Source organism: Oncorhynchus mykiss, chromosome 13 (assembly GCF_057628025.1).
Source record: "Oncorhynchus mykiss isolate SJ-2025 chromosome 13, ASM5762802v1, whole genome shotgun sequence".
In the NCBI taxonomy this organism is placed as follows: Eukaryota; Metazoa; Chordata; class Actinopteri; order Salmoniformes; family Salmonidae; genus Oncorhynchus; species Oncorhynchus mykiss.
The window spans coordinates 76,316,830-76,323,870 of record NC_143034.1 but is presented as its reverse complement, the minus strand read 5'-3'; the positions used below and the strand labels follow the sequence as shown (position 1 = coordinate 76,323,870).

At 45.8% G+C, this 7,041-nt stretch overlaps 1 protein-coding gene across 5 annotated transcripts in view; it reads right to left on the bottom strand.

The window, feature by feature from the left end:
- The window catches only part of slc16a3a (solute carrier family 16 member 3a), a 16,845-nt gene extending 10,435 nt beyond the window's left edge, over window positions 1-6,410 (bottom strand). Inside the window, exons 1-2 of one of the 5 annotated variants that reach the window (XM_090197724.1) lie at window positions 6,211-6,410; window positions 5,758-5,845 (exon numbers count right to left, since the gene is read on the bottom strand). The gene's annotated coding sequence lies outside the window, so the exon portion shown is untranslated. Of the gene's footprint in view, window positions 1-633; window positions 712-1,066; window positions 1,218-1,260; window positions 1,583-5,757; window positions 5,846-6,210 lie in introns of those variants that run through there. The other 4 variants (XM_090197725.1, XM_036942049.2, XM_090197723.1 and 1 more) reach the window with 4 other exon arrangements.
- Between the last annotated feature and the right edge of the window lie 631 nt (window positions 6,411-7,041).

Sequence of the window (7,041 nt, the reverse complement as noted above, 5' to 3'; positions counted from 1 at the left end):
ACACACACACACACACACACACACCCACACACACACACACACACACACACACACACACACACACACACACACACACACCTGGTCCCTGAGAGATGTGGAGTGAGAATACATGGTTTCAGCTTCGCAAGGTATTGTTACATCAGCTGAGCAACTCTGCGCAGATGCTAATGTGGGCACCAGGCAGAAGAACCACATAGATAGACTCTTCAAATAGTGAGAGAGCCAACGAGATGACGATTGACGTGAAAGTAAAAAGCACATTACAGGTGTGCGCGTTCATCGTGAAATATGATGGTGCGCTCAAAATAGAGTTTGGCATCTCCAAACTCACAGACACATAACACGGACCTGGTATGATGTCGATGGACTACTTCATGTTCTATTCATCCCACATAGCTTGTTGGGGGACAGGGGACCCTAGAACTGGGCTAGAGATAGGCCTACAGTATAGAGATTTCCCGGAGCTATGTCATCTGGGCTACGTCACTACAGTCGCCCCACTCTGCGATGATGCGCAAAGTTCCATCTGAGCGTTCGTTTTGGCGCATAGCCTGCATGTTTATCCCGTTGTTAACTTGACCGTTGTAAAATGTAAAATATATTAAGCCTACGTGTAACCAAAAACAGACTTACCGAAGCTACAGGTTTATATTTGAGCCTCTCAGCGGTTGTGATAGACATCGCCTATTTCATGATGTTGATGGCGACACGCTGTTCGGAGAGGAGAGGAACCTGTTGTTACACCCCCCCCCCCCCCCCCCCAACCGGTCCCCAGTATGCCGTGGCCGGTGTCACGACTATAGCGCACACCCAGCTGAATGAATGGCCTGTCACTTATTATAAGGGTTATTAATAACGGATTTATAATATACTATTTTTGGTCAATAATAAAATGACATGCCCTGATGCCTACTTATAAAATAATAGAAATAGACACATTCTTAAAAGGTAATATACTAAAAAATAATTATTTCATAATCTCTCATCCATCCATCCCATTCTCTCTGTCATAATGACATATTTTTGATAGTCTCCATCATTACATAGCCTCAGTTACTCAACCGACCTTCCAGACAGTCAACAACAGCATGGTTGGTTTCCAATTCCATACAAAATAACTATATCCCATTGTGGCAGCTGAGGAGGATTTCTCACTCCCAACATCATCATCATCATCATCATAACAGATAATAACCAAATCATCGTGTCATCGTTATGATTTCCTTTACAGCCTATAATGACAGTGATAGTGGTACGTACCTTGGGGATGCTCTGCTCGCTGATCTCAGAACGGTCTGTATGCTATCCTGTTGCCCCTCTGCCCCTCTTCCAACAATGATTTCCTTTACAGCCTATAATGACAGTGATAGTGGTACGTACCTTAGGGATGCTCTGCTCGCGGATCTCAGAACGGTCTGTATGCTATCCTGGGCGCTCTCTCTGCCACCTTGTACTGTTCTATCACGTTCACTCCGGCACGTATGAGAACTGCGACGTCAGCGAAGTGGAAAAAAGGAAACTCCCCCACTTACTCACCACTACAGAGATAGTACAGGGTCCTAGTGTCGGCAGCGTTTAGAGTGACAGCCCGTTTCCGGTTTGGTGGTTGGTGACGCAACAGTGACTGTAACTGATGTATTCATTTCCTTTTCTATTTCCTGCATTTTTTAAGTATTTTTTTTCCACTTATGGTCTCATAATAGGTCAATTAACAGATATTTTTAGAGCTGGGATGCTTGGAGGGAAACATATACAGTGGCATCTCTCTCTCTCTGTGTCTGTGTGTGTGTGTGTGTGTGTGTGTGTGTGTGTGTGTGTGTGTGTGTGTGTGTGTGTGCGTGCGTGTTTGTGTGTGTGTGTGTGTGTGTGTGGAGTCATGACACCATCATGGGCAGCATGTCACAAGATTGTGAATAGCTGGATGCTGTGTGGAAACGTAAAGGATAGGACATAATGAGTGAAACACCTATAGATGCCAGTCAGACTGTACCTCTCAACCTAGCCTGGGTGCCAGTCAGTCTGTACCTCTCAACCTAGCCTGGGTGCCAGTCAATCTGTACCTCTCAACCTAGCCTGAGTGCCAGTCAGTCTGTACCTCTCAACATAGCCTGGGTGCCAGTCAATCTGTACCTCTCAACCTAGCCTGGGTGCCAGTCAATCTGTACCTCTCAACCTAGCCTGGGTGCCAGTCAATCTGTACCTCTCAACCTAGCCTGGGTGCCAGTCAATCTGTACCTCTCAACCTAGCCTGGGTGCCAGTCAATCTGTACCTCTCAACCTAGCCTGGGTGCCAGTCAGTCTGTACCTCTCAACCTAGCCTGGGTGCAAGTCGGTCTGTACCTCTCAACCTAGCCTGGGTGCCAGTCGGTCTGTACCTCTCAACCTAGCCTGGGTGCCAGTCAATCTGTACCTCTCAACCTAGCCTGGGTGCCAGTCAGTCTGTACCTCTCAACCTAGCCTGGGTGCCAGTCAGTCTGTACCTCTCAACCTAGCCTGGGTGCCAGTCAATCTGTACCTCTTAACCTAGCCTGGGTGCCAGTCGGTCTGTACCTCTCAACCTAGCCTGGGTGCCAGTGTTTGGCTTGACAAGGACAGCAACGGAGTTGGCAAGAACACAAACAGATCTACTCTGTCCAAAATTGGATCATAATTTGGAAATTGTGCCAATTTCATATCCATTGCTTCTCAGGACCCTTTTCATTGACCTTAGTCTAACTCTGTAAGCACCATCACCAAGCTTTTTAAATCAGTCCAACCGCTTTCAATCACCACATTAATGTAGTATTGTAAGTGGTCTGAGAGCTGTCTAGGAATGGACAGACGCCTGCCAAACACTCACAGCACTATAGCTATTTGACTCTACTCTCTATCAATATCTATGACGTGCTGACACTACCACTACTACTCTACCAGCCTGGTCTCATAGACTAGACGTAAAATAGTCAACATAAAGCCGAGACATTCAAATTAGTATGATATGTTCCGTTTAGTATGGCTACTTAAGGCAAACAAAAGAGTAGAGTAGTTGGGAGGGATGGAGGGGTGGGCATATAACGCAAAAAGGGTGTGAGTTTGAATCTCATCACAGACAACTTTAGCATTTTAGCTAATTAGTAACTTTTCAACTAGTTGCAACTAGTTACAACTTTTTAGATACTTTGCAACTACTTAGCATCTTAGCTAACCCTTCCCCTAACCCTATCCTTAAACCCTTTAACCTAACTCCTAATCTTAACCCTAACCCCTAACCTAGCTAACGTTAGCCACCTAGCTAGTATCATACATTTGGCAAATTGGTAAATTATTGTGCGTTTTGAAAATAATTTTTTTGTGTAACATATTGTATGTTTTGTAAAATTGTAACATATGAATTGTAATTCGTAACATATCACACTAAAGGGGTGATGGACATTCACAAATTGGTACATACCATCCAAAACACAACATATCATACTAAACGGAGCGTCTCGGATTTACGTAAAGAATATTGCGAAGTGCTCTTGAGACCAGGTTGACTCTACACTACTCTCTATCAATATCTATGACATGCTGATACCCATAGAACTACTCTCACTCCATCACACTATGGGACCATTAGGTCAGCCTCAGAGAGGACAGAGGGAACTGTGATGACGCCAGACCAGAGAGAACTCTGACGATGCTATTAGGACTGGGTACTAGTAAAAAATGTAGGACTACTGCATATGCTGTAGTCTAACACAACACATTGGCACATTACGGTGTATTTTCTCAAGGGCTTCTGTCTGTGGTCTCTTATCCACTCACCCCATAAAGAAGACCTGAGGACATCATGTGTATCGATCACAGCTGCTGTCGAAACAGAGAGCTCCACCGGGGGAACCTGTAGCTGAGTGAAGTGCATGCTGGGAGATGGAGTCACACGGTGGAAGAATTCAGCGACGTCATTACCTAGAATTCCCTGAATAGTTTGTTTCCGGTCTAGGTTAGTTGTGTAAGTAATGCTGTTTTTATAAGTAAACAGAAACTAACACTACAGGCCAAACTATTTCCATAATAACCAGTAGACGGTCCCTCTCTTTTGTCTAGGTAAACTTGATGATCAGTTACGCACGCACGCACACACACACACAAACACACACGCACGCACACACGCATGCACGCACACACACACACACACGCACACACACACACGCACGCACGCACACACACACACACACACACACACACACACACACACACACACACAAACCCTTGAGAGAATGTGTCGATATACAAAGTGTTGCTTGTTGAACCAATAAAAGGAACCCGTAAGAAAACCCCCACAGTATTTGTATAACTCATAACAGTATGAAGCAACCCTTAAGAGCACACGTGTCAGTAATATGGACTCAGTATAGACAGTTACGTGTAGAGTTCAATAAGAACAAGTCCTTATAAAAGCTCTTCTGTATAACAGCATGATGCAAACACTCTGTAATGGAACAGGAACGAGGGATGGGAGTGAGAATCTTCAGAGGATGAATAGAGGAATCAGGTGTTTTATTTCACTGACGTTACACATACCTGTCCTGTTTGAATAAACCAGGGGGAGTGGCCTGGTCTCTGACAGGAACGAACCTGTTCTGTTTGAATAAACCAGGGGGAGGGGCCTGGTCTCTGACAGGAACAAACCTGTTCTGTTTGAATAAACCAGGGGGAGTGGCCTGGTCTCTGACAGGAACGAACCTGTTCTGTTTGAATACACAGGGGGAGGGGCCTGGTCTCTGACAGGAACAAACCTGTTCTGTTTGAATAAACCAGGGGGAGTGGCCTGGTCTCTGACAGGAACGAACCTGTTCTGTTTGAATAAACCAGGGGGAGTGGCCTGGTCTCTGACAGGAACGAACCTGTTCTGTTTGAATAAACCAGGGGGAGTGGCCTGGTCTCTGACAGGAACGAACCTGTTCTGTTTGAATAAACCAGGGGGAGTGGCCTGGTCTCTGACAGGAACGAACCTGTTCTGTTTGAATAAACCAGGGGGAGTGGCCTGGTCTCTGACAGGAACGAACCTGTCCTGTTTGAATAAACCAGGGGGAGTGGCCTGGTCTCTGACAGGAACGAACCTGTCCTGTTTGAATAAACCAGGGGGAGTGGCCTGGTCTCTGACAGGAACGAACCTGTTCTGTTTGAATAAACCAGGGGGAGGGGCCTGGTCTCTGACAGGAACGAACCTGTCCTGTTTGAATAATCCAGGGGGAGTGGCCTGGTCTCTGACAGGAACGAACCTGTCCTGTTTGAATAATCCAGGGGGAGTGGCCTGGTCTCTGACAGGAACGAACCTGTCCTGTTTGAATAAACCAGGGGGAGGGGCCTGGTCTCTGACAGGAACAAACCTTTTCCTCTCAGAGTGGAGCGGATGGTACTGAGTCCCAAATGGCACCTGTTCCCTTGTAGTGCACTACCAAGTGGCCCTTGTCAAAACAAAAGTAGTGCACTACAAGGGAACAGGTGATGTATCCAACTACATTAGCGAGAAGTAATAACCTGTTAGAACCTGCTAGGTCTGCTTCCTAGGGTGTGACAATTTCCTCTTCTGAATGCTGCAAGGCATTTTATGGAATACATTGTCCTCATCTGACCTGTGTCTCCACCCCATTACAGAACTGGCATCGATGGCAATGCCTGGATTATTCCCGGCAGGTTCATGTGTCATAACTGTAACCTGAGCCTTGGACTGTCAACCCTATATAACTCTGGGACTTACTCTTGTGTCAGACGCCTCCTCCCATTACTAACCTGTGACCACATGACAGAGGAAGTCATTGTTGGTGTGGTGCTGGTGTGGGCCCAATACACGGTCTGCATTCAAAATGGCATCCTATTCCTGATAAGGGGAGCAGAGAATAGCCTTGTCAAAATTAGTGCACTATATCGGGTATAGATTGTCATTTGGAACAGAGCCTAGGTCAATACAACACACCTCTCCATAGTCAAATGACCCCAGACAGATAAAGATGTTCTGTACTTCCTGTAACTGTTCGTTCACATCATTGCCCTGACTGTGGTATAATTACACAACTAGTGTTCCTTGGTATCTTTCACAATATCTATGGGTGGTTAGCCCGGACACAGATTAAGCCATGTCCTGGACTGAATCTCTATCAGAAATGATTCTTAGTCCAGAACTAGGTTTAATCTGTGTCTGGGAAACTTCCCCTGACAGTATTATATACAGGATACCTCACAAACCTTGAGAAACACAGACAGCCAAGCCGGCACCCATAGACATGGCTGCATCCATATTTTATTCTGTTACTTGACATACTTCCCAGACCTGCAGTATTTACTGATTCTCCATCCTGGTCAGTGACCTGCAGTATTTACTGAGGTATTGATTCTCCATCCTGGTCAGTGAGATGCAGCTGTGTCTAGCTCCGTCAGAGACGTGTGGTGTGAGGACTATTTCCTGTCAATTTCTGAGGACTATTTCCTTTCTGGTGACATCCTGCCTAACAACACACACACACACACACACACACACACACACACACACACACACACACACACACACACACACACACACGGCAAACTGTAGCAGAGACTGGATTACCTCATCATGACACAGCAAATATCACAAGACCCTGTTGTCTCCCCGGGTGCATCTCAATACACCAACTTATTCTCTTCATCTCCTCATCTCTTTCTTCATCTGCACTCATGGGAAAGAAACTGGACAGTGGAACGCAAGTTCCTGGTAGAGATCCATCATATCTTCACTTGACTTGTCCAGTTTTCCACTATTAAGAGGAGAGGAAACTACACAACTATTGAGATGAAGGAGAGGAGATGAGGAGAGGAAGCTACTAGACTATTGAGATGAAGGAGAGGAAGCTACTAGACTATTGAGATGAAGGAGAGGAGATGAGGAGAGGAAACTACTAGACTATTGAGATGAAGGAGAGGAAGCTACTAGACTATTGAGATGAAGGAGAGGAGATGAGGAGAGGAAACTACACGACTATTGAGATGAAGGAGAGGAGATGAGGAGAGGAAACTACACGACTATTGAGATGAAGGAGA